Source organism: Colius striatus, chromosome 10 (assembly GCF_028858725.1).
Source record: "Colius striatus isolate bColStr4 chromosome 10, bColStr4.1.hap1, whole genome shotgun sequence".
Classification (NCBI taxonomy): domain Eukaryota; kingdom Metazoa; phylum Chordata; class Aves; order Coliiformes; family Coliidae; genus Colius; species Colius striatus.
In genome coordinates, this window is record NC_084768.1 from 20,719,158 (window position 1) to 20,747,115 (window position 27,958).

Sequence of the window (27,958 nt, forward strand, 5' to 3'; positions counted from 1 at the left end):
AAGGATCGGCATTGGATGCTAGTCAGCATTACTTTGCATCAGACAAATACTGGAAAAAATTAAGGCCTTGGATAATAAAAGTAGTAATAATCAACAGTAACACCTCCAAACCAAATAATAGAATCTTGACTTCAGCCAGGCTTCTGGTGCTATACCATCTAATAATTCTCATAAGGAGGACAGAGGAGCATTGGCTACACAAAACTTATGTGAAATGGCTAGAAAATGGCACTTGAAAGTAGTGTCAAGTGATTCACAATCACATTTATAGCAAGATCTCCAGATGCTTACAGCCTGAGTCCTGAACTGCCTCTATGATGCAATAGGACAGAGAATATTTTTATCATATTTGTGGAGGTTACACTATTTGATGAGAGCTGCAAACATTTAGGAAGATGTAATTAGAATTGAACAAATCATGACGAGTTGTAACAAAGACCTGAAGTAAATTGAATGGAATTCAGAAAGGTGAGCAACTATGATGTATAGCTGGGAACAATTGACTGCAAAAATGTAATCTGGAGACAAGCTGGCTAAGCAGTTAACTTTAGTCTTGGTTCATAGCAGTTCACGAATCGAAAATGAACCAACAGCAATCTGGTGTTGCAAAAAGTCTGACTGCTTTTCTGAAATGTAGAAAGAGACTGTCATACAAAGAGCAAAATAATCCTCTCACCCCAGTGATCTCAAAAAGGCTTTTGGTGAAGAACAGGTCTCAGTTTTGGGCATCTCCTTTCAATTAGAGATCTCCCTCTATAGAGAATTTGACCTCAAGTCATCCTCAAGTATGACTTACAGAAATTCAATTGCACATCTGAAAAGTCAGAGATATAAAATATGAGGATTTGTGTAAAGAAAGCAGTCCGTATGGATACAAGAGAAATGAATGCACATACCAGCCCATCTGTTTGAGAATGGATTTTTTTTTCTGCATAATGAGCTTTGAAGCTAAAATACAACATGAGGGGTTTTTTTGTATCTCTAAATCCTTGTATCCTTAGTATCTTAAAGTGTGATAAAAATCCTTAAGATACAAAACATCACACATTGGGAAATAAAAATACCTTCTTCTAAAATCCACTAAGAAAAAAGATCAGTGCCAGGCCTCTCCTTCATTATCCACTACGGGGAGCTGAAGTGTAATATTGCCGATGATGATAAAGGAATACAGTTATGCACTTAATTGGAGCTATAAAGTCCACATGTATTAATTTCCACAACCTGACCTCTATAGAGCTCACATATAAATATTTGTCTTGATAAAGGGAATTTCACTTAACCTTCTCTGAGGGATAATGGAAAGCCAAGGTCATCCAGTCTGTGCTCAGAATGGGCATCTCTCCCAATCAGACACCTGTCTGTATCAGAAACCAGGGAACTACTGGGTCTGTGGGAGAGGTCTGAAAACAAGCTGGAGGAATAATTCCTATTTAGGAGATAATTGGGCCTATCTCCATAAACTGTAGGAACAAAGTAAATAGTTCAAAATAAAAAGACCAAAATTGGGGGCAGAAATGCTAGGAAAACATATTTACACATCTATTTCAGAATATACTACCGTGCAACTTTTATGGATGGAACGGTCCCAGCAATGTTTGGTATGTTTGTATCATTCTTGTTTAATCAGAATTTCCAAAATATAAATTAAACTTTAATGGCTGTCTGTAACTGATCCTGCTGTGGCCTCTCTAGCTCACAGCTTGGGTGCTAGTGTTATCCCAGGGACCTTGCCTCAGGTCTTTACAGTACGATTAAACCTGATATATTGATCTTACTGCTGGAATAAGCTTTAAAATCCAGAAAAGCAAGTGACTTTTTGCAGCTTTAGAACTAACAGCACTAGAAGGAAATCCTTAGGAACGGCTCATGCAGTGACACTTCACTAGGGAGGTTTGATGCCCTTAAAATCATAGTGCTAGTGCACAAATGCCCTTCAACAAGTAATTAATCAGTACCTAAGCTTCATGGGAAGCATTTAGGTTTTTTGAATACTTATAGAGACTTTCTAGATAAACTGTGGTGAAGTTTGATGCATTAAAGACGTTCAGCACATTTCAAATACTCTAGTTAAAGTGACACAGCTCTAAACAAACACACTGTTCACATGACCAAGAACACAATATAGATAATGTATTTTATAATGTGATCGTTAGTTTCCCATATTTGGTCGTTCAATAGTACAGAAATGAGTTTAGAAGTTATTTCTGACAGAGCAAATCGATAAGAATCTGACAATGGCTGCAACTGAAGCAGTAGCTTATTTTTAGGAGTGTTAAGTGGGAGAAAATACAGAAAATTTTGTTTCTAGTTTTTAAGATGAATATGTGGCCTTTGTGTTAGGTTACAGCTATAAACTGAATTTCCAAATTCTTTCACCTCTAGCTGCCTCAAAAACGGTATTATTCTATTTTACAGAAACGAAACTGACATCTATACTACCCACAGTCACTCGGAAGTGAGAAGTAATAGAATTTAGTCTTAGATTCCTAATGAACAACTACAAACTATCTTGACATTTTAATGAGATAGTACATAAGTGCACAAGCACAAAAATAAATTTTAAGTAAAAGTGAGATTCATTGTTACTCTTCTTATTAGTGCTATATTTCAATGGGATTTGGTACGGTCCTTTTGTATGTTGCCGATTTACAAATTTAGGGCTTAATTTACATTTTGCATGCTTCATGTAGCAAACAATGCAGTTACTCTTTAGAACATTAATACATCATAGACTTGATATGAGAACAGAAATATCAAAACCTACGAGCAATTATTGACAAAAGACCTCTGTAACTTTATTAAATTATTAATCCAGAGAAGCAATAGGAGGAAATGAGACAGCTTAAATGAGAAAGAGCATTATATCAATTTTGTGAATTTAGATACAGTTGAGTGGTTGAGAACCATTTGAAAACGCTACCTAGAAGGACTCCTGTGGTATAAAACTGCAGAATTCTATAATTTTTGTTACGAGTGCAAAATCCTTTCTGCTGAGATTCTAAAAGTTAAAATAAGAGCAACAATCCTTCGTAGCTACACTTTTCGGAGCTGTGATCTGTAGTGTGCATGACATAGCTGAAGACATCTGCAGAACACCATGAACATATACAAACCTTTTGCTGCCTGTCAACATGTCCTGTGCCAGTGTGATGAGAAACAATCTCCATCTCTCACTAGGCTGCACAGAAGATTGTTGTAGCTGTTGGGTTCCAAGTGGGAATAAGGTTTCCTCTCACTTTTAAATTTCTCATAATTAATTTATTCTTTTACTGTCTTTCATCCAATTGTAGAAATGTATGTCTACATATAGGACTGCAAGCATGCACAGGCAGGGTGCCAGTCCTTTCTGTGGTTTGCAAAAGAGCGACTGCGCTGCTCATGGCCTACTTGGCCCTGTAATGTCTGAACTGATGGCCAGGCTTCAAACGGCATTTATCAGCTGGGGAGCTCAGCTCAGTACATGGTTGGTAAAAGGAAAGATGCATCCTTTGCCTTTTTTTGTAGTGAGGAATGGAACAGAATAAATACCAAGGAAAAAGAATTTGATGAGCTCAGATTTGATAGCAGAATCTGAGATAAAGGGTCATTTTTACACTTTAAAGTATCTCAGGGTGTGTTTTTCTGAAATGGGGCTGGAAAAAATTAGGTCATTTAAATGCAAAAGCTGATAAGGATTATATTGAACTTCTATAGACCTGCTGTGCCACCTAAGTTATCACATCACTGTGTATGCAAGACAAATTCACTTGACAATGTAGGTTTTACAGAGCTTTTATCACTATGACTTTCCATCTTTCTCTGTGTATGGCATTATGAAAAAAACCAATTGGGTTTAAATCTGTATCAAAATTACCAAGTCATTAAACAGAGTAGGAGGAAGCAAGATTAATTTTCTTTATCTATTTTGGGTAAATGTTGCATGCGTTACACATAGTGCACAACTGAACACCAGAGGTGCTCACTCACATACTGTAACCACTTACATATTAGTCAATTAATGTTGAGTATAGTTGCACTTTCCTTGAGTTGCTCAAGTGATTATAGCTCTCTATCAAAAAAATTAAAATCTTTTACAAGGTTCGGTACTTAGAATAGTTCAAATACTCACATTTCATGCTGCTGAGTTAGAAGACCTTTATCTTGATTTAGGTATAAGAAACAGAAATGGTAAGTGCAAAAATGTGTCACAGGAAATGCTACCATCCCCTCACCAAGTTCACAGACGTACACTGAATGTATCTATACATATTCATATATATTAAAACATACAGCCATACCCATATAAACACTCTCTATATTGCACACATTCTCTGATCCAGATATCTAGAACACCTCTGTTGCTACATCTATGCTCTCCTGCTTTTAAAACCAAGTATGCCAAAGTCCCTGTGCTTTGATCTCTTTCAAAAATGCAAGATGTGCCTAAAAGCTGATTTAAAACACTGCTTCCATGACTTAACCTTAGCAAAGCTTCTGTAACTTCAGGCCCTTCACTGGTAAACTGCAATTGGTAGGGAAGCCCTACAAAAGTGGAAGGACTGAAAAGGAAATCCGTCTTTACACAGTGCAAAAGGCAGAAGGGAAATAAAGCCTTCCTTATTGCCATCACATCTCTACTGAACTGTGTTTGTATCTATTATGGGAACTTCTGACCTTCAAAGCAATCACATCATCTGCAAGTTCTGAAGAATAAGAAAACTGGAAGTTGTACAAAACACTGTTTTCTGTGGAAAATATCCATCACTTGGCTGTTAGTAAGATCTGATGCCTAAACAGACAGCTGGGCAGCATTGGCTATGGGATTCAGGGTTAACAGGGTGCAGATCTCCTTCAGGCTTCAGAGAGAAGCTGAAAAATTAAAAGCAACTCAGTAGTTCTAGTTTGATGAAATAATAGATTACTGTGATAGAGAACTTGCTAAAATGTGACACACAATAATTTACTATGCTAAACTTCAGCTCAGTATTTAATAACCATGTAGAATTACAAGGATTGGTCACAGACTTCAGGTGGGTGTGGTGGCTGCAACTCAATTTTCTTTCCACCTTGACCGATGAGAAAGGTTAACAATAATAGAAATGGTCCCTCTCACTGAGGAGTTAAATTATCCTTTCATGTAACTTTACCCAGAAGTAACTCCATAGGCTGAAGGGGTGCAGAGCCCCTTCTCAAGTTACTGGTTGTATAAACTGTATCTAGGGCCAATTGCCTGTTCATAATCTTATGAATTTGTAAAATAGACTAGGTTATGGTTTTATCTCCTGCTAATAAACTTACTTGGGCTGACACATCAGTTCCAGGGAGTGGCATTCGTCTCTGAACAGTATTTTGTAAGGAGACAGTTTGGGTGGTGAGGTCTTTGCCAAGATTCATGAAGGCTAAAGCTAGAGAGTGCAAGACACAGTTATTTATTTGGTGGTGGCATAAATTCCTGGTGCAAACCAATTCTTCAACACTGTCTGGGCTAGCACAGCAGTACCAAAATGTTCTGTGTTTCCTGCAGCAACTGAATTGCTGGAATGGTATCTAACAGCTTTTTAAGACTACAGTAAGGAAACAGAGGAAACTTAGAATATGGTGCTGAAAAGAAATTTAGAAGTGGAAGAGGAAAATCTCAGCAAAAGCATATGTTTTGCATGTGTGAGGATTAGCCTATTGACATAGACATGATACGCTGAACTTGGTAAAAGAATAAAATAAATTACCATACAGCTATGATCTCTGACAAGTAACAGTCTACTTAAATGTAATATGTTTCCATTGAAAATGATCTTCCTGTAAACTGCTTGTAAAGCACATACTGCTATATACATGTTATAAAACCAATTTTTGTTTACACATCTCATCTCAATAAACACCGAGGATGAAGTGTAACAACGCCCCTCTGCAATTACCTCAACAATAGACTTTTTAAAAACTACCAGGATTGAGATCTGAATAAGCAGCAGCTACTTGAGAGCAACATTAACATAAAACCACCTAAACCTGCTTTATGCAGTTATTCATATGCTAGGATTAGCTAAGGCTGGTTCTTTACTTTTATTTTCCTTTGGGAACCAATCATCCCATTTGTTGGACGATTCACTGAGGAAGTCTTGCATCAGGTGTTCCCAAACTGAGGCAGTACAAAACTTTGAGTCTTTACAGGTGATACTAAGCAAGGATAACTCCAGGAAATCATCAGCATGTTTTCTTTTACTGCAGAAATGTGACATGACTATAGAGATGTAAGACCCACTTCTTACTTGTAGTAAGAATGCTCTACCTGAGAAACTTGGATAGTGACCCAGATAGCAGTTTAGTCATAATGCAATTACTGTAACTTGCACAAGTGTGGAGGATGCATAAGGCCTAGTGGTTGGAACAGGAGATTAGACCATGAGGTTTATTCCACTGTTTGCTATGTGAACCTAAAAAGTTGCTTAATCTCTACAGTTTAGCTTCCCCTGCAAAGTGAGAGTAAAGCTGTGGTTTTGCGAGAAGCTAAACAAAGGTACTGACTTGCTGCAGAAAACCCTTGCTGACTCTATTGCTCTGTCTTTTCATTTCCCCACAGTTTTACAGTACATGAGGAAATCTGCCAGAAAAGAACAAACTACATTGCTAATTTGGGTGAGTCTCAGTTTTGTGTAGGCATAAAAGCTGAAATTCTTATTAAATGCCATTTTCTTAATTCTTTATCATCTCAACTCGTATATTACTAAGTGCAATAAAAGGCTGTTGTAAAATGTAGTGCAATGATGTTATGAAGGAAAAGAACAAATTTCAACATAAGTACTACTGGAGGAAGGAAAGTAGATACAGGGTTGTACTTCCTGTTAAGAGACAACAGAAGAGGAAATAAATCAAGAAAGTGCAGTGCAAGATAAAGATGTGGCAGCATATGGCACTTGACAAAGGGGTTCGGGACTCTTCTGAAAGGGGATTCAGAAGCCAAACAGATGGTTATTGCAGCAGAGGGCACCAGAACAACAAGTATGTGGTAGTGACTTCAACTTGCTTTACCCAGTGAGTCCACACACTTGTTCTGCTGAAAATTCTTGTACTTGGTAACACTGGAAAACTTATGTCACGCTTAGAGAAGCTGCTGAAGGACACTGGAAGATCTGTGAGTAAAGCAAACCAAGCAATAACAGGTAACCAACAAAGCAGTCAGGACAATTGGTAGCACATGCTACTAAGCATGTTGCATCTCAAAATGTCAGTGGGACAGAAGGATAATGGGATGGCACAGTTAAGTGAAACTTCTACTGAGAAATTATCAAAGGCAAGTTTCTTACTTATCATTTCTTCTTTTTTTTTCACAGCAGCTGAAGCCATGGGGTATATTTAGGTAGATTTTTTGCATTTCTATTAGCCTGGAAACACAGACTCTAAAAACCACACTGATATTCCACATATCTACTGTGTATGGCATCAAAAAGCTGCAAAAACTTTTACAAGTATTTAAACTAAAGTGATAATATTTGGTGGGTTATATAGTATTGCTTGCTTGTGCAAAATGAATGGTTGAGAGAAAAGCATTAATGGAGGCTACTAATTTTATATTTCTGCTCTTTCACATTCCTGTATACCACTCAGGTTTCTGTTGTATTGAGGAAATCTGAACCTTAGATGTTGTGTTTGAGATACTGAGCATATCCTTCCACAGTAGAAAGCTTTGTTTTGCTATCATATTATTATTATTTTAAAATAAGCATATATAACCAAACTAAAATAAAAATCTCATCTGAATTACGCTTGCTTGTATGATATTCAACACACTCATTTTAATAAGTATTGGGGTTTTCTGCAATCATTATGTTGGGCAGATATGCTTCAGTCTTCTGATTTTGTCAGTGGAATTTTATCTAAGTGCAAGAAGTTTAGGTTCTGTTAACATGATGGTCAAGCACCAGCATGTTAGCTAAAGGTTTAGCGCGAAAGTGCTAAAGGTTTTCTTTTTTGCTATCTTTGGGTTTCTATGATATATGCAAGAATCTTTACTTGTGAAATAACAAGGAAATTTTTTTTAAATGCTTGCAGCCAGTTGGAAAATCTATTTAATTCTTACCTTTCATTCTGATATCACAGGTTTCAAAATGAGAAATTTTCCATTATTATCAGCTTTACAGGTCACATAGATAACTAAAATAGCAAACTGAAACATTGTCAACATGTTAAAAAAATCTTTTTATGAAGACAGTTGCCTGTTACCACAGTTTTAGATGAGTTTATAGAATGAGTAATATAAAATTTGAATAATCAGATGATTATACACTGATATTTTACTTATTTTTCTCAGTTTTATGGGCTAATATAGGGCTTATTTTCTAATGTATAATCTGAAGAGCATTACTAGGGTAAATCCTAGAACCATGCCTACCCATTATCCCCTTTTGGAAGGCAAAAATAGAGAAAGAAGGAATGGAAAATCAAGACAATATGTTGTAAAGCCGACCTAATTCCTGTGGGTTTTTAAGGATGTAAAAAAGAGAACAATATAATTAACTGGAAACAAATTACAGCAGATTTGATGACACATAAAAACAGTGATCTTAAAAGCAAATACCATTTTGTGTTTCATATGCTAATGCAGTGTGTCATGCAGGAAGAAATGCTGGATAACTGGAAAGATAAGACATTAAAAACAATCTAGGTACCTAGTGGGATTAGTTCTCAAAGAGAGAACAAGCTCATCTGCAGATCTCAGAAATTCTACAATCCAGAATATAGAATAGTCATAAGAAGAGTTTCACTCTGATGGACATCTAAAATGGCTTTTGAGATTTAGTCATCCTTACAATATTACTTAATAGGAACCATAGGTCATTTCAGATCCCACTTCTTTAAATTTAAACAATGTGTTTCACTGTGGTAAAGCTACAATGTCATACTGAAAATTGTTGTTAACAAGTAAATGCTAACAGAATTAAATGCTGAGGGAAAACATAAGCCACCTGAAAATGCAAACCTTTCAACAATATAGGAACCATGTATAGGAACCAAGTATAGAAAGTAGTAAAAGTCTCCAGATTGGAGAATTAAAAACCAGCCTGAACAAGACACAAGAGTGATGTACTGTGTATAATCACCTGCCATAAACAAGGAAGTAAGACAATGTGCTCAAGCCTTGACCATTTTGACTTTCCCATCACTTCAAACAAAGGTTTCAGAGAACACTTACCATTTTAGCTTCTGTGTCTGAACAGACTAAAAACTTCAATAAGTTTCAGATTTCTAGCAGAGCATTTTGGAGAATCTGAAAAAAAAAAAAAGCAATTGCTCATTGAAAAACTTTCTGTGGTATGTACAGTTCTAAATTAGAATAATAAGATTAATATGGTAATTAAATTCATCTAGAATAACGTGCAGAGATATTACTTAGCAGTTCATTTCCAAGACGCAGGACTAATTAGATAGGAGTATAATGATTTAGATTGGGTTTGGTTTTTTTTTTTTAAACAAACTATGGTGCAATTTGCCAATTGGTTTTAAGAAAGATTGTTTCAGGACACAGATTCTTACATAATTTATACAGTCATTAAGAACAAGTGGTATTTATGTTCCACTGAGGCATTGTAGGAAGTATTACAATGCTGATACAATGATGAAAATACAATAATGTACTAATCTGTGAGCATCCCCAATTTCCGAATCTGTTATTCTTGACTAAATCATTCATAGATATTTTTCTTCTGTAATGACTGTACTAAGGATTCTGACACTTACAAACATTGATTTAGCTTTCTGTTTGTACACTTCCAAATCCTTCCTGTCAATCTCCTCAGAAATAACAATAAACCATCCATAATGGTTTTGCACTTTCATGCTAAACTTCCTAGAGTTCTTTTGTAATGTCTCTGTAAATATTTTAGCCTTGACATAAGATCCCAAATGCCCATGAATATGGCAAGAAAATTGTTTTCAGAAATTTATTTAATAACTGTACATAATATTATTTTATTCAAGCACTAATCCTTGATAAGCATTAAGCTTAATTGTTCTGGTGGAAAAGACTAAATAGCAGAGACTTATGTATTTATTTATAGCAAAACTGAGAGAAATAATACATGTAGCTACTATCACATTTCTTGTAAAGGTAACATGAAAATCTGTCTGTAATCAATACAAGAATCGAAAATAGGAGCTGAAGGTTAAACTCTTCCTATGTAGACTTTTATCTCATGTTCACAAGTTCAGCATTGTTATTTGTTTCCATGTTTCTCTCTGCATATTGTGACCCAGCTTCCTTTTGCAGCTTGCTGTCTCAAGCCCCTGGCTCAGAGCCTGGTTCCTTCTGACCTGACATCAGATAGTTTTAAAGGTATGTCAAGGTCATGTAGCCCTCTGCAGTTCGGATGTTGAACTGATAAAACCATGCATACCTCTTATAGTGTTACAAAGTATTTAGAAATGCAGTGAGTCTGTAAGTGGTATCCTGTGGAATGGCCTCACACCAGCATTGATCCTGCAGAGCCTCTGGGCATACATGGGATAAAATATCTGGGGACCACCAAATGCAATTTTTGTTAGTAAATTTGGATACTTTTCATAGTATTTTAACACCATAGTTCATGCTTTCATATAATGGGAGTCAATTCAATGCACCTTTGAAATATCCTGATACTAAATTAATAGTTCTTAAAGCATTTAAAAACTATCAGTATATGCTAACTAAATGCAGCAAGTCACCATGAATACTTGATATGACTTTAAGATTTCTTCCTGCAGTTCAGATAGTGTGATACATGAAGGCTTGGTGGGGCCTCAAAACATCCTATCTGTAGCGCTGGTTGAGGCTGAGGATGAATTGTGTCCTGCAGCAAAGCAAGCTACAGATGAAGCTTCTCCAGCAGCAAGCCCATCTTTCTGTTTTCCCATGGGTCTGGTGGGCCAACTAATAAAGTCTTTGCCCTGCACAGCAACCTAAGATGAACCAGCATTCGTGTTCTTTTCCTTCAAAGTAAGAAAATAAATCACCCCCAAAGCATTAAGGTTTGATGGCATAAAGCAATCACAGTGGGGAAGAAAAAAGGAACCTCAGTATACCCCGAACAGAGGAAGGCGCAGCTGCCGTGGGCACTGCAGGGGACAGAAAATGGCGGGCTACGGCCTTGCTTGGGAGGCTCCGAGCACGCAGAGGCCTCGGGCTATACTTTGCGTAAGAAGCGCCACAACCTCGACCCCGCAAGACTCGCTGCGGCTGCTACAACGGCTGACGACGACAGGATTAGATACGAGAGCAAAAATGCCCACCGAAAAGGCAAGGGAGAGTAACAGGGAGCTGTTCCACCCCTGACAAAAACAAATGACACCCTCCCTGCCGTGGATGCCAGCACCCCCGCCCATCAACTCAGCTCCTCACCCTACCGAGCTTCTACGATCCTGGGGGCCGTGACTCGGCTTTTTCCCTTAGTCCTGCCCACCTTGGCCGGGAGGGCGGGTGCAGGAAGGGGCGGGCGGTAGCGGCGAGGCGGTGCAGGCAGGGAAGCGGTGAGGGGAGGCAGCCGACGCACAAGATGGCCGCTGCTGCAGCGGCGGCGGAGGGGTGGCCGGTGACGGCAGTTAGGGGGCCCCGAGGCCTGCGGAGGCTAGAGAAGCAGGGCGCTGTGGCTGCCCCCGTGTGCCGTAGCTGAGGGGGCCGGTGGCCGCTGCGGGGAGCCCGGCCCGTTTGGTGAGTACGCTTTCTTCTCTGTCCTCCGCTGCTGGGCTCAGTTGTGGGAAGCAGAGAGCCTAGGGTGCGGGGAACAATGGGGCTGGCCTCAGGGGCGCGGGTGTAGGCAGGAGGGCCTTGTCGTCGTCCCCCCTACTTCCTGGGGAAGGGAGGCGGAGGGGGGCGGGCGCTGCGCTTTCCCGTGGGGCCTCTGCCGCTGTCTGCCTACCTAGGCCTTAGGCTCCTGCCGGGCTCGATTTCCGAGCGCCCCGGGTAGAGAGGGAGGGAAGGATTGAACTGCGGAGGCCGCCGTTCCCGGTGCGAGGGTAGCGGAGGGGGCGGGTAGGGCCCAGAGATTGTGTCTGGCCTGGGGGGTGGGGAGAGTCGGCATCGCCTCGGGCTACGACGGCGAAGGGACAAACGGCTTTTGTGTGTGGCCTGCGTCTGTTGTTGTTTTTCCAGGGGCTCTGCGTGCCTGGAAAGAAGAGAAAATTCATCCTTGTGTCGCACTCGACACAATTAAGCGCACAACAGTGTGTGTGCGGGAGGAAATAAGGCTAGAGTCCCCCGCGTCTTCCCGCAGTCGGTGTGGGGGGACACCGGGTTGTCGCTCTTTTGTCTGTGGTGCCTGAGGGAAGAGCGAGGTGGCCCCTATCCTCCCTGTGCGTGGAGACAAACCGTGTTAAAACCGAACAGAAACTTCGCTTACTTTCACTAGTTTCGTACCCAGGCGTTGAGTGAGCTGACGGATTAAGAGGGCGAGGATGGGTAGGGTTTCTCGTCGGGAGTGTGGTGTTGGTACAGCTGCATTTTAATGTGCTTTGGTGTTTGGGAATGCTCTGGTGTCAGTTTTTGTCCACAAAAGCCTTTGTGACGCCTTTGCTGTTTTAAGACAGGGAATTAGTGCTTTTTGATTTTGTTTTTTCCAGGAACTGGGAATGTTCCATTTTCTCTTTAATGTATGTATGCCTTTTTTCCTCAGAGTAGCTCTCTTTTTAAAAAAATCAGTAAAGTATGTCTGAAAAATCTTCTGTCTCTCTGGTGATACTTGTTGGTTTCTGTGTGTTTCTACTATATTGAAAATGGCCAAAGTGGAATTAAAAAAAAAAAAAGGCAAAAATAATTACAAGGTTCAAAGTAACCTGGACGGACTGTTGCAGAGCTGCTTTAATCATTGTAACTGGTTTAGCAATGCTATCCTCTAATGACTCTACTTGGAAGAGAAATGCAGTTTTAAAATTCAGCATTTATCTATTCGTGTCATAGCTATAGAGTTGTTAGATAACATAGCAATGCTGTGAAGCAGAAATCAGTGTCTTCCTAAACTTGCCATTTTTACCTCTTTCAGGCTTATAAAGATGTGGAGAGCATTAATTTTGTCAACTCTAAATGTCTGTATTTCTGTGTTTGAAGTCAGTGAAGCTAATGAGAGACTTCATAGTTGTATAAATAACTCACTGTTCCTAGGAGGGGAATGTGACTTATTAATGGTTTCTAAGCTCCAGCAGTAGTACCGTAGGTTTTTCAGTCCATTAATACACAATACCGATATGCGATTGTGGTTTCCACTGACATAAATAGAAGCAGACGTTATCAGTTAGACACCTTTTCTTTTCCTGAAATAGTTTATTGCTTTACCTTCCTGTCCTAGAAAAGGTCTTGTCAAAACAGACAACTTGACAGGCTGCTTTGAGGGAAATATAGAAAGGCAAGTACCATCAGTGCAGTCTGTTTTGACAACCAGTTACTTGAGTGGTGTGCTTGTCAATCACTTCTGAGCAGCAGTAACCTTAATGGAGATGAGTGGGAAGTTACTTGTATGTTTTCTGTTGTTTTTTGGGGGAGATTTTTTTTATTTTTTGTCAGTTTGGTATCCAAACTACCTTAGTTTAAAGCAAACTATTTTTGAAAATAACAATGAGATTACTGTAGGCTGGTAATGATTTTTAAAACAAATGTTCCAATGAGCAGATGAATGTATGAATCCAGAAATTGCATATGTTAGTATGTCAGGGTTTAAGTTAGAGACATTTTAAGGCATGTGTATTATTATATAAAAGTTATCATGCTAAAACAGAGGAACAAAAATTGACAGGATTGCTTTTGGAAACTTCTGCCATGTTGCCAGTGATTCACTGGCAATCTGGGTGGAAACTGTTACCAATCTTGTTGAATTAAACTTTGCAGAAGCTGACATTTAGTGAACACATATATTAAAATATTGACTTAATTTCTTTATATGTTGTTCAGAGGTCTTGGATGATGGTGGTCACATGGTCACCTTTAACTATGATGGCAAAGATTTCTTGTACCATTTTACTTGGGGTCTATATCTCATAACTAAGCAGTGGTGTAAAAGGGTGTTTCATGATACTTAGAGAACTCACTCTTCCCATTGTGTAATATGTAATAATGGGAAGGATAATTATCTTTCTTTATTCCACCCAAGAAATCATGTGGTTTACATGCTGTTTATCTGGAAAAAAAGATGCTTCATCCATTTTAAAGGACTTGAAGAATTGTAGTTTTCAAACAGTATGAATGTAAAGCTGATGTAGAAGGAAATAACTTGCTAGTGTTTACACTCCAAAACACCCTGTGTGTCTCAACATGGCTATACAGCAGCCACTGTAAGGTACATTTTAAGCAGGTGACTTTTTACAAAACTTTTTACTTGTTTGCAAAACATGCTTATTATTTGGTTTTGTTTTCCCAGTGGATAATTTTGCAGATGAAGCTGTGGTTTTGTGGTTCTTCTTGCACCCTGCAGTAAGTGTGGTTGTTTGCTTGAACATCCCAAGTAATATTGTATGTTGGGCCAAACTCCCACCCCCCTGATTCAAAATACAGGAGAGAGAATGTGTAGGGGAATCTGTAGTTTGAAGTTAATGCCTTGGGCTGTACTTGGCAATGAATATGAAACCATTCTCATCCAGGAATAAAGACATAATACCTTTTTTATTATATAAGTGTCCTGCACCAGCTGAAATTTCAGTGTGACCTTCAGGATTCTGCGTAGACTGTTACAGTAATGCAGTCTGAAGTCTATGGACTCATGATAACTGAGAAAGAAAACCACAAATATTTACTTACATTGCGTTACTTTCCTTTCTGTACAGAGATATTCTGCAGTGCATGCTGAATTAAGTGCAGTTCCCATCACTTAATTTGACCACTTGTTTTTCTTGAGAAGTGTGTTTCTTGATGGTTATCTTTTACATCAGTTTCATTTTCTTTCTTATCAATACGGTAAAAGTTGAAATGATACTGGATTTCAAAGGGCTAGCTAATTAATTTCTAATGACTTTTTTAATTTGTGGAAATGCATAATGAACAAGAAGGTACTACAGTCCTATAATCTTACTGTAAATAGATTTTTCTGAAAAAAGACATCTTGGTTAGAGTGCTTGAGGAAATTGCTATCAGGCACTAATGGTAAAGCTACATGTGCACTACTAGCTGTGGAAAGCAGATACATACGTGATAAAAATAGAAAAATGTCTAGATAATTTTTGCAAGTACGGTATGAAGCCGTACTGATGTGCAGTGCTCTATGTTGGAATTTGTGGAGGAGTATGTTTCTCATTGTGGTGAGAAGGAAGGCAGCTACATGTGGTCTGGGGCAACTTTCAGCAGGTGGAGATGACTTACATACAAAAAAGCAACATACTGCAGAAATCTTATGCAGCCAGACCTTGAACAATTTGCGGAAGGATAAGCAGAGTAACTATGAGTAGGTATTACTGTTACATTTAAGAAAGTAACCCCTTGGCTCTGGCTCAAGCTGGAACTTGATGTGAGACATTGTTGCATTATGCAGATGAAAAATGCCATGTTGTCTATTTAGCAGCATCTCCTGAGCACCAGCCATTGTCATTTGGAAAATCTAAATACTTTAACATTCATTCACATAGGAAAAGGACATGGACAACCTTTGCAGACTTTGTTACATTAAAGATTCAGTTTAGCATGCTGTTTGTCTGGTTTTTCAAAAAGAGAAAAGAATAAAAAAGGGGATGGGTCAGAGGGAAAGGATCTCAGAAAGCATAAAGACCACATGTAGAATAATATTGAAAATCTATCATTTAATTGTGTGCTTTTACCTATTTTGTACAATCACAGAATATTAAGGGTTGAAAGGGACCTTGAAAGATCATCTTCCAGCCCCCTTGCCAGAGTAGGACCACCTAGAGTAGTTCACACAGGAACTCCTTCAGGTGGGTCTTGAATGCTTCCAGAGAAGGAGACTCCACAACCCACTGGGCAGCTATGTTGTTTAAAAAAATAACATTTTCAGGAACATGGAGAAAAATCTTTGTGTTGGGAGATGGCTGGGAGAAGGAGAGAGGAGGCAAGGGAAGAGGATTGTTTCAACAGGCAAAAGAATTAAATTTTTTCCTGATTTGCATAGTAAGAAATGGAGGGGCTGCAGTTAAACTGAGAATAGTGCGAGTTTGGCTGAAGGAAGAAACAGATCTCTCATTTACTTCCCTTAGGTTGTGGCAGAGGTTGCTATGTAATTTGAGACAAAGAATGCAGAAGAGAGTAATTGTGTCAGAGAAGTAATACTGTGGTAAGGTGATTCTGGAGTTCAGCATTACAAAAGCTGGAGGATTTATTGACAGTTACTCATTCCAACCTTGAAGTCAATACAATAGCCTTGACACTTTCATCTTGTATAGATCCCTCTTAGAACTTGTTTCTTTAAAGAAGACTTGCAAACCTTTTTTTTTTTTAAATCCTTCCCATTAAGCATTATTTCTCTTTTGCACAAATGTTTTGGAGTTTTAGGGGTGCATTATACGTTAATCTAAGGCTTTTGTGGTACTGCTTAATCTATAAGCAACTGAAGAAACAAAGCATATGGAGTAGCTCAAGTAACTGCAAAGTGCTAATCTAGGAGTATCTAGATCTTGCAAGTGGTTCCTAATTTCTTTTGGCTCGTTTTTTATTTTAACAATGAGACTCTGGTTTGTCTTATCCCTCTACTATGTCAGTTTAATGAATGTTTTTAAAATAGTCTAATTAGCTACTGTTTAAAAGCAGACTTATTTTTAACATAAAATCTGGGCATGTCACAGTTTTTCATGCTGTGTCCATGTTTATCAGACTCTTTCGGGGTAAGCTTTGAAGATTGAGATATGGTGGTAATAATTTTTAGCAATTACTTTGTTGAAATGCTGAGCAAGTTGGAAGGTTTTTCAATTACAACTTTTAACTTTCCTACTATTTTGAAAGGAGATTTCTACTAGTGTAGCAGGAATCTCATCTCTTTACTATGTATTGAAAGTCTTCAGGAACCTGCAACTGATTATTTTTCATAAATTGCGGTAGATATTGTTCGTGTCTAACTCCAATTGCCATCTTTTGAGCAAAGGGAATGAGGTTCAGGGAAGGTATTACAAAGGGAATGTAAATGAAATTCATATTGATGGGGGTGATCTCAATTACCTGCTTATTAATAAACCAGTTTCTGTGGAATACTCCCAGTGTTCAGTAGCATTTCACCTTCTCTGTGCTTTGTTTTTGTAGTAAACATTCATACTGACATAGCACAGTACTTTTTGTAGCAGTTTGACTTGAATGAGTCGATCTTCCATGTTTTGCTGTAGTGACTGTGTAATACAAATGCCCTTCAGAAGTGAGCAAAATAAAACTTTACTGTCAACTTCAAAAAGTCAACTTTACTGTTGACTTTTCTTGTCACATTCTATCAGTTTGTTCTCCCCCTTCTGGCTTTTGTTATCAGTTTAGAATGCGAGTCCTTCAGGTACTTATTTTACGATAGGAACTGTACAAACAAATGAAAGTGTTAAGACTTATCCATTGTTTATATCTGCTGAATCTGGTACTCACAGTACAGTAAGACTAGAAGTGGTTTGTGTCCTTTCTAATTTGATGCCAAGGTGCAAGAATCGAAGGAGAGACCTTGAAGTTAATGGCCACTAAATTTGAAAGAAATACTAGAAAGGGAGTCTGATTGGCTTATGTGGTATTCTGAAATTATAATGTGCTGCATAAGTATGACCTTATGACCATTAATAATTTTGGCAATTGTGCAGGCCTAATGACAATTGAATCTCATGTTTCTGAGTGGAAGCTGTTTTCTGGGAGGCTCAGTACAAAATTTTACCCTGCTTTTACAAGTGAACATTGTGCAGATGAAGTATTGAAAAGTATGCTCATGAGTGAAGTGAAGCAATCGTCCCTGTTCATGATGTTTCTCAATTTAAAATTTACGTTTAATTTTACAAAAGACAAACCTGGGTTTTGTGCCATGGTGAAGTGTTCCCAGTGGTTTGAGGAGATACAAAACAGCAAAATGCTGTATTGCTTTAGAGAGGAAGAATGGAAGAAAGAGAAGGGTACTGTGAAGCAAGTCTCAACCTTCAACCCTGTATAAATGAAAAATCTTAATTTATATATACCTTACTTTTTATTTCTTGAGGTCTTCTAGAGTAGTGAAGAAGTCTATATTTTACATGGTGTTTGGGGAATTGTTTTAGCTATGTCTGACAAGCAAGGTGTTTGCATGGAAGGTGCCAAATTGACAAAGTACATTGTTGTAAACTACCAATTAATCAGATTCACAAGATCTGGATAAATATTTTTTATTATAATACTGAAATTGTTATTGATCACCTACATTGTTACTTATTAGTGTAAGAATAAACATTAATATTCCAAAATGTTTGAAAGTTGGAAAAGGACTATCTCTTAGCAGCTCCAGAAGAACAGTAAGTCTTACATTGTAAAGAAAATGTGGATTTTGTTTCAAAAATAGATCAAAACAGAGCTATTTCTCATGAACTACTAAAGCAATTACAAAGAAAATACCTCTCTTCTATGTATCTTTCCAGACTTTAAATTACTTTTCTGTAAGCAGTCTTTATTTCTTTGCTAGCTAAAATGCACTGTTTTCTTGTAAGCTGTTTTTTTTTCCCTGGTTCGCTGTGTATCTTTCACCTCTCCCGTTCCCTTTAATGACACCTCTCCTGTTCTCTTTAATGGTCTTTTGTTCTCTGGTATTAGCTACTTTCCTTCTAACTTTTTTGGGATTGGTTTGTTTCTTTGTTTTTAATTTTAACATTGCTCTCGTATGAGCCAAACTCAATTCAACTAGCTGATGCAGATAACAGAAGGCATATTGCCTATTAATTTCATTGCTTTGACAAATCAGACCTGCAGGATGGGTTGTTTGGGTAATGTAGCAACTGTGGGACTCTTTGTTCTTGGAGTTTACTGGGGATTATCAAAATGTCACTGCTTCCTCTGGAACTGGTGAGAAGTTAGGGAGCATTGTTCATAGTGCACTCCCTTGTGACTACTTTGGCCGTTGTTGCAAATTTGAGAAGAGAAAGATAAAAATAATTTGGGCTAAACTGGCTTTATGGAATGGACCGGGTAAGTTAAACCAGAGGCTACGAATCAGACTGTTCTTCCTGTTTATGACTCATTCTCCTGTTTAACTGCGTGAAAAGGCCTCCTGTAGAATTAATTAAAAACTAGATCTTGGTAGTGCTAGAAAATTCTTAGTTAAAATAGTGAGGTTTAATTTTAATCTTCCTTATTAAACCAGGCCTTAGTGATGGAAGACAGGATATTGTAAATTTATTGTAAACAATTTGTACAGCTAAATGGAAGGAAAATGTAATTCAGCAAAGTGAGAATTAGTTAAACTTTGGTTGCTTGGAATAGTCCAGACTATTTTAAACTATTTTGTTGCCAGCTGTTGTTGGGTTCCACAGAAAACATGTGAGCTGTCAGAGTTGTCTTGTGGACTTACTAATGCTTGTGTGCATTGTTAGTCTCTTGTGTTTGTGTTATTCATTAAATCATGTTGTAACTTATGTCTGAAGACATTGATTCTGTGATACCTCTTTATGCTTTTTATGTACTGTGTTATACTTTGTTGTACTTTTTTTTTCCTAACTTGAAGATGACCTCATGATACCCTCTGTTTTTATCTTCTCATTCATCTATTCTGTTTGTCAAGTTTAAGTATGTATTTTAAGGGAAACAAATAATTTGTTTTGCCTTGGTAATTGTGACTCCATGCAGAGAAAAAGTGCTCAAAGCAAGGATTGATGTGGCGTGTTTGGAAATTCTTTAAATCCTTTGATGTCGTTACTTACCCTGAGTAAGAGGCTGCCTATTGGTAACAGCAGGTGACTGGAGGTATCTGGAAAAATCTTGATCTGACTTGTGTCAGAATGTGTTGGGAAATGTAGCTTTTCAGTTTTGTCTTCAGTGATGCTGCATAGCATTTTACTGATGGCTTGATGCAGTCATGAAAGTTCGGTCAGAATCTAAGATACTTCTTATTTGTATTAATAAAGCAATAAAGTGAAAATCTGTGGATAGAGCTCTCCTAAATACCAGAAAGCAAAAAGGCAAAGCACAGTTGTGACTTCCCAAACTTAAGTACCTGTAATGTACCATTATTCTTTCAGCCTCAGCAGATTTCTGGTTAGAGCAAAAGAGATCTTGGTAGTGGAGACTTGCCAGCTTTGTGGCTGAAAAGCAAAACAAATTTCACAGGTTATACTTTTACTAAATTTATTCCTTTTCTCTAATTATTACCAGAGTGAAGAAAACTTCTTACTAAGCACTGTAATTTTTGCAGAATATATTCCTGTGGGAGGAAAAAATAATACTTGGCAAAATATTAATCTCTCCTAAATGTGTGATGTTATGTCTCTTTTCTGTAACATTTGTGAAAAGGAATGAATAAAAATAGGACTAACAAGATGACATAAAAACTGACAAATTCTTTTCAGGGTCCTTTTTTTAAGCACATATCAGGTGTATTGGCAAATAATCAGTGGTTATTCCACAATAAGTGTCAAAGTCACTGCACTGTATTTTGTAGAAATCAAATATTTCTCCCTGGTTTCCTGATTTTGAAGATTTACGTGACTTTCTGCAAGCAGAGAGATCTGTACTTAGCTTTTCTGGTCACTCCTTTATGTCAAACGTTTTGAAGAAAATAGCACAAACAAGGATTGGGTGGGGATGTCTCTAGGTGTGTTTCTGATGAGGAATTACATGATGGTAGGCATTTTTATGTGGGTTTTCAGCTTTGTTAAACCAGTTTAGAACAACTTGGGCTCTCTCAAGCTGAAGTTTTGACATGATGTAGGTGGTTTCAGGATATATCAGGAAGAAAAGTGTCCACAGAAATAGTTGGTATCGGTAAGGTAAATGATACATTGGTATTTGAGGATGTAATGGTTTGGCTATCACATTAGGCATTGCACTGTGAGAACGGGGTGTGGTGTCAGTATTACTCACTAGGTATTAAAACAATAATAGGCATATTCTCTTTTATGTAAAATCTGAAGGGAAAAAAACCCCCACGTTCTACTGTGTCTTCTGTGTGTAATATATTAATGCACCTGATACATAAAAATGTTCAGGTCCCCCTTTCCTAGGACAGGGGAAAAAGAAAACCTTAGACCAGTTCATTTGCAAGTTCATATGACAGTGTTTGGGAGCCTTCAGGAAGGGGAAAGGACAGGAGTCCTTTCATTCAAGCATATCTGATAGGTTCAGAAGTTAACTTAATTAGTACAGCTTTTGAGAAGTGGGAATAAAATCCATCATGGTGATGTGACAAACTGGTATGTGAGGTGTCATTACAGAGTGAAAACTGACTATAAACTGGTGAAAATCCAATCACTGCAGTAAATACAGTTAAAAACTTTCTTCCTGTTACATTTTGTATCTTAAATAAAATAATGCCTAATGCATTCATGAAGGCTTCAATAGTGCTGTTACAGGTGGCTTTGGCTTACAGATGTTAAGAAATTTCTTAAGTGCTTGTCGTTCAGTTTTACCTGCCATTGCTTTTATTCCAGAAATGGTGTGGCAAAATAAAGGAATGTGGAAAGGGATATTAACTGAACGGATGGTATTTCAGTGCCTAGTTTTTCATTGCTATGCCTTATCATAGCTTTAGACACCTGCTATTTTATCAGAAACTTACACAATGCAAGACAGAGGGAATTTAAGTGGTAGTCTTGCTGTTGCCTATACAAGACTTGCCTGTCACTTACCCTGGCTTGATCTACAGCAATGGAGTTGTGATTGTCAGCTAAGTACATCCATTCTATTTCAAGATTCTGGAAGAAGGAAATTTGAGAGATTTAGCTTTATGTAGTCCAGATCTGTAATATTTAAAACATATATCAGATTTACTGGAATAGGTAGTATTGTAGTCGGGGTGCATGAAGGGTCAAATGCTTGTAGTCTCATAGCGGTCTGTGATGGTGTGCCTGTTAAAAACTCTTGGTGGACTGTGACTACTTCAAGAAGGCAATTGTTAATGGAAGTTAAAGCACCCAATTAAATAAAAAGCTACTTGACTGTGCAACTACTCTTGTTTTTTTTCTGAATATCATCCAGTGCTTTGTTTTTCAATAGTGAGGCCTAATCTTGTGTGAGTAAGGTTTGTTAACAGAAGTTTACCCTTGTGAAATTGTAGTGTACGTCAGCATACTGTGAGGAACTAGGTACTTTTTACTAATAAAACTCTAGCAATAGAGGTTCTCCAATGCGTTTTTTACTTTTCATTGTTTGTTGCAGATACTGCTATAATAGTTGTAATGATTAACTGTTAAGACTTGCATTAATAACTGACAAGAATTTTCTTCATGGACTGCTCCACGTAGAAAAAGTTTAATGCAAAGTAAGCAGTAAATAAGAACTTTCTTTGAGAAGACAATATGTCATGTCTGGAATAGAACTGTTTCTTAAAAGACTGGAGAAGCAAAATTCATCCAATTGATAGTGAATTTTCAATAGGTAACTTCCTGGGATTATGTTTTTCCTTCTTGCTTGGATGAGTTTCAAGTTACGTAACTTTAAACTTGTATAACTACAATTCTAATTCAAAACCTGATGTAAAATACTTTCTCATTTGAGCTTGTGCTTCTGACAGAAATAAATATACCTCTTATCCATTACAGGTAGGAGGATCAATGGGATATTGGAGGTTTTAATTTTTTTCTTGTACACAACTGTCTTGCATTATTTGCTATAGTAATAATAAAAAATAATAAATAAAACAGCTTTCATTTTTGTGGTTAAGCTCTGAGGTGTATGTTATTGGTTAAGAATGTTTAATGCAAACCCTGAGACTTGAGCCTTTTGTTTCCACTCACTAAAACCACGAGTACTGTTTTTAATGATCTTATAAAGCTGTAAAGAAAAGACGCTGTTTTTATAAATCTGGAAGGTGAGACCAAAGCAACAAAATATTTGTTTTGGTGAGGGTTTTTTCCATATAATTGAAGGTTGCATGAAAAGTCTCTTTCAAAAGGAGTACCTTGCCCCAGGCTATTTCTGGCCTCTGGATCTCCTCTTTTTAGTAGTGTTAGGAATTGAATCACTGAGTGCCAGTAGCGTTTAAAGCAAATGAGGCTCAATTACATTCTGAGTCAGAAGTACCTGAATTAACCTACTTTTCAGCAACAGTTGTGTGACCTCTCTTACTGATATTTAAAGACTTTAAGCCTTGTGTGAATTGTAATTTAACACTACTTAAAAGTGATGAACAGGTTTGTCAGTACTGAATAGTGTTTGGATTGCTTCAACAAAACCGTGCTCGGAGGTGTGGAGAAAATCTTGAACAGTATGTTGACTAATTTTTTTTTTTTTAATGCAACTGTTAAAATAAAGCTGAAACTCTCCAGGCTTGGTGCCATTTCTGCAAGAAACTGCCTTAACCTTGGATGACTCCAGGGCTTTAGTGTAGACTAGCTTATGTTATTAAAACACAATTGCAGCCTATGTCATGGAAACAAGTAAAATAGTCATCTGTGAAACTTTTGTTCTTAATATTCCTGCTGGTATTACCAGTGAAGCTAGTGCAGGAGTAGCCAGAAGAGATATCTGGCTCAGTTTGGTCCCTGTAAGCTATTTTTGTCGGCTGTTGTATCATTTACATGATTGCTTCTTTGTTTGCAACTCTGGTTCTAGGAGCAGTAAGAAAACTGAAGAGTTATGGACAGTTACTTCATTATTTCAGCTTCTTTAGACAGCACTTTGCTCAGTGCTGTAGCCACGATGAGCTGAAAGAGTGATTTTTTTTTTTTTTACTGTATTTGTGACATGCACTGTCAAGAAACATTGGCTAAATGTATCTGTGAAGCATTATTTTTGGAACAGATAATTTTTAGGTGGATTTAGTATAAAGGAACAATTCCTGGGGCTGTTCTTGAGCTCCTTACTCTGTTTCACCTACTCTCATCATGCCAAATGTAGCGTAGTCATCCTCATTGTTAGGGTTGCTTAATAGCATGTAAATGTGTGGTTGAAATTGAGCCAATACTTTAGAGATGGCTTCCATTCATGAAGACATACTTAAAAATCTGTGTTGCCCTGGTTGTAACAAAATAAGCTGCTTGTGAAACATGATAAATATACATTGATGCTGAAAGACTGTCTTGAAGTTTTCATCTTCTGTGCTTCCCTCATGCTTTCACTCTGTTTCTGGGACTGCTTGAACATTTAACATATCTGGAGCAGCTTTTAGAGCCTTTTTGCAGCTAACATGGGAAGGAAGGAATTTAGTTTTGAAAGGCTTAGGTCCTTAGTGTAGCTGATGCTTGTCAGATCTAAAGCTGGTATGGACTGCTGGGGAGAGGTCAGTGCTGCCTTTCTAAGAAGCAATTCTGACTTGCCCCTACTGCAAATCAGGCATGAAACAGCACTGAAACCGCCAAAAAGCTGAAGTTTCATCATCTACCATCATTGGTGGTAGAATGAAAACATAATGTCTCGGTCCTCAGGAGGATAAGATGGTTAAACCATGTGAGTTTGTGGTAAGCAATGCAGGTTATTGTCTGTGGTCTTGGTAGAGATGAGATGCTCTTGCTGTGGTATCAAATCTGGAGTGTCATGGTAGGTAGTGGCTATTAAAGATATCTTTGTCATGATAATTTTAATGAAGAGGAATATAACAAAGAGAGAGAAATAAAACCCAAGAGACATAAAAAAAATTAGTGGTACCCAATGCAATTGCTCTCCATCCACTGACAATGCAGTGATCTGCCTCTCCCCACCGACTCCCTCAAGTTGATATACTAGACATGATGTCCTATGGTATGGAATAGCCTTGTGGCCAGTTTGGGTAAGCTGTCCTGGGCCTCTTCATCTCAGCTTCTTGTATACCTCCTTGCTGCCAGAGCATGGGAAGCTGAATAGCCCTTCACTTAGGATAAGCACTATTTAGCAACAACTGGGAAAAGTCTGTGTTGTCAGCATTACTCTCACAATGCTGGATTCAGTGTATCAGCTAATAAGAAAAAAATGAACTCTATCCCAGCTGAAAATAGTTCAGAGAGAAATGAGGAAAATGTAGTTTATATTCTATTAGAAAGTCCATAGTCTGCCTACCGCCACTTTTTGGAAGTGGTTCTAAGTACTGCAGTGTTGTGGTAAGCTGAAGAGTGTTGTCAGCTGTTTTCACACGTGCATCTTTTATCTGAAGTTGATAATGCCATAGAGTTTCTTACTAATGTAAAAATGCCATCACATGGTGGACTTGAATGGGTGCCTGAAGGAGAGGAAATGAATTGTTGAAGCTAATATGATTTAAGAAATATTTCTCAGTGTTTGAGAGAAGAGTGTAACAAGGTATAGAATTATCATAAGGCTCACGGAGTTAATTTATTTTTGTTATAATGAACTGCTATGATGAACTGTGTGCCTGCAAACTAGGTGCTCCACTGCCTTTTGAAATAACATTACAGTAGTCCAGAGATTTAGTGTACAACATGTAATAAGAGATTCCCTTCTTGTGCTTTAGGTTTAAAATGAGCTAATGAATTAAAAAAACAGACAAGCAACTACAGCAGTAGTTTTGTTTAAAAATTCATTAGTTGTTTTCACTGCTCTTGGATCACTTTTCGCTTTTAATAAAGGATCTTTTTGATGTTGTAAGTGCAGCCTTCCAAAATAAATAGCTTTGAAGGTGAATAGAAAAACTGAAGCTTTATTAGAGACTAATGTTGTGTAAACAGTTAATTGCATGAAGCTGTTTGACATCTATTTTTGAAAAGGGGACAGCATCTACTGAGTGACAAGAAAAACCACCTCCAAAGCAAAGAATTTGAAAGGGGGCAGGAAGAGCACCAAAGAGGGAGTTCTGAAACAAAGATTTCAAATGGACATGTAAGATATTTGTTTCTTGCATACTTGTAAAGTTTGGAGTAAAACTGTAATTTGCATCTTATTTTCAGTGACTCCTTGAAATAGAAGCCTATTCCTATGCTTGGAAGTAGCAGGTGTATTAACTTAAAACTGCTTTCATACTACATTTCAACATTTCTGTACTGTGGATATAAGAGGTTTGATGTTTCTTAAATCTAGTAGATAGTCTGAAAAGAAATAAAACCATTTTTGTTAGAGTGGATAATGTACTGCTAACTCTTGAACATAAGGGGAAGGCAGTGGGGAGGAACTTCAGACTGCTGCTCTATTCCAGCCTTGTGAATCTTAACAGCGAGTGTCTCTGGACAGACTTATTTTTTCCCCATGTCTGTCCCATTTTTTTGCATTGCAATGGTAATGTTATTTTAGCTGCGGTGCTGCTGACATCAGAGGAGAATTGTAGCTACTGAATCAAGCTGGAAGAGAATCTCTTACTGGGGAGTGAGTGGCAAGCCACACTCATTTTTTTGTTAGGTTGGGGTTGTTTTATGATTTCTCTTTCATTGTGTTGTGCCGGGTCTTAACTAAATGATTCATTTCTACTTATCTCAGTTCTGAGAAACAGTAAAGGCATTGCAGTGCCAACAAGGTCCTTCTCCCTACTTCTCATTGCTTTTCCCTCTTGGAAGTTTTCTGCTTAGATTAGATGAGTCTTTTGTGTGGCAGATTTGTTCCCCCGTTTCAGTTAAAGTGACGTATTGGTTGTGTAGTTGGTGTCCACCCACGTTTCTACCCACCTGTAATAAAGACATACCTTTTAAAACTACTTGTCAGCCAAGGTGCTGTTATGCAAACAGTTCAGCTGGAATATCTTGGAAAGTAAAGAGTATGGAAGAGTAGTGACTTCTGTAGCTGACACCAAGAGGTACAATGAGTCTCAGCTCTTGAATCTGAACACTTATAAGCTTGTCCTGTTTATCTTTACTATGTTTTCTTCAATGCATGATGTGATGGCAAGCACTAGCAAATCTGGAAGTTATGATGTTTTTGTTTTTTAAACTAGACAAACAAAACTTTATTGCAATACAGGCTTTTGTATAAACTCTAAAAAACTGTCATAGGAGAAATTAGTCCTCTTGGACACACAATCTTTAATCTGTTGTTTGTTTTGTTTTGGGTTTTTTTTTTCTGGTATGAGTAAGGAATTGATCTCTCAACTTCCCCAGTAATTTGGAAAAGGCCTGACACGTCAGAAGATAGTTCTTCAGGGGCATATTAATTGCTTGATCATCAGCTCTAGCTTTGAAATTTGTAGCTGTTGCAATTTGTCTTATTTAGTTGTTCAGAAAGCAATTGTTCAAACATGAACTTGCTTCTGGGAAATGCAAGTGATTTGCCTCCCTCCTCATGAGCAGGTTTGATAGCTCTTGAGTATTTGACTAATTGAACCAAAATATCACTACTGCAACTTAAGGTGGATATTTTGAATGCTTTCTGCCTTTCTTCTGTTAATCTATTTGGTTCTTCCTTGATTTTCTTTTGTTTTAATCCTAATCTAATCATTCTATTACTGCTATAGTTGTTTGCATTGATAAATGCAATACTTAATTTGAAATGAAGGAACTGTGTTCTAGACATGCTCATTCACTAATAACTGTCTGGACTTAATCAGCTATGGGCTTGGGAGTCCTTAGGATTGCAAGAAACTTTTTCCTAGGTAATAGATGATGAAACCATTCACTATTATAAGTTAAACACTTAATATATTATATTGTATGTTCAGTCTTACTCCATTTTTTCCCTTTAAACACTGGATAAATAATTTTATTCAACAGTTTTCCATTCTATAGTAAGACATTAGCTCTTACTTCACAGGATGTTATGAAGCTTATGTCATTGTAAATTGTAAATGTCATTGTAGATCCATTGTTGGGGAGATACTGTGGTAGAGTTGTGATGGTGGTGGTTGATTGGTTTGTTGTTTGTGTTTGTTTGTTTCCATTGTATTGTTACAAGTCATGAAACTTGAAATGAGGGCTAATGTCCTTAACTGGCTTCATTTTTCTAAGCTGCTTTAGAGACTACTAAATAAGAGACTTTTGCATCAAAGTAGATAAACTTCCTTTTTAACAGTCAGGATAAAAACTACTGAGGATAAAAGAAAAC

The 27,958-nt window shown here is 37.7% G+C and overlaps 2 protein-coding genes across 6 annotated transcripts in view; one reads left to right on the forward strand and one right to left on the reverse strand.

The window, feature by feature from the left end:
- The window catches only part of RABGAP1L (RAB GTPase activating protein 1 like), a 257,389-nt gene extending 245,708 nt beyond the window's left edge, over positions 1-11,681 (reverse strand). Inside the window, exons 1-3 of one of the 5 annotated variants that reach the window (XM_062004315.1) lie at positions 11,409-11,681; positions 9,167-9,241; positions 5,278-5,384 (exon numbers count right to left, since the gene is read on the reverse strand). The gene's annotated coding sequence lies outside the window, so the exon portion shown is untranslated. Of the gene's footprint in view, positions 1-5,277; positions 5,385-7,005; positions 7,042-9,166; positions 9,242-11,347 lie in introns of those variants that run through there. The other 4 variants (XM_062004312.1, XM_062004313.1, XM_062004314.1 and 1 more) reach the window with 4 other exon arrangements.
- The window catches only part of RC3H1 (ring finger and CCCH-type domains 1), a 75,320-nt gene continuing 58,829 nt past the window's right edge, over positions 11,468-27,958 (forward strand). The window contains exon 1 of the mRNA XM_062004323.1: positions 11,468-11,656. The gene's annotated coding sequence lies outside the window, so the exon portion shown is untranslated. The remainder of the gene's footprint in view (positions 11,657-27,958) is intronic.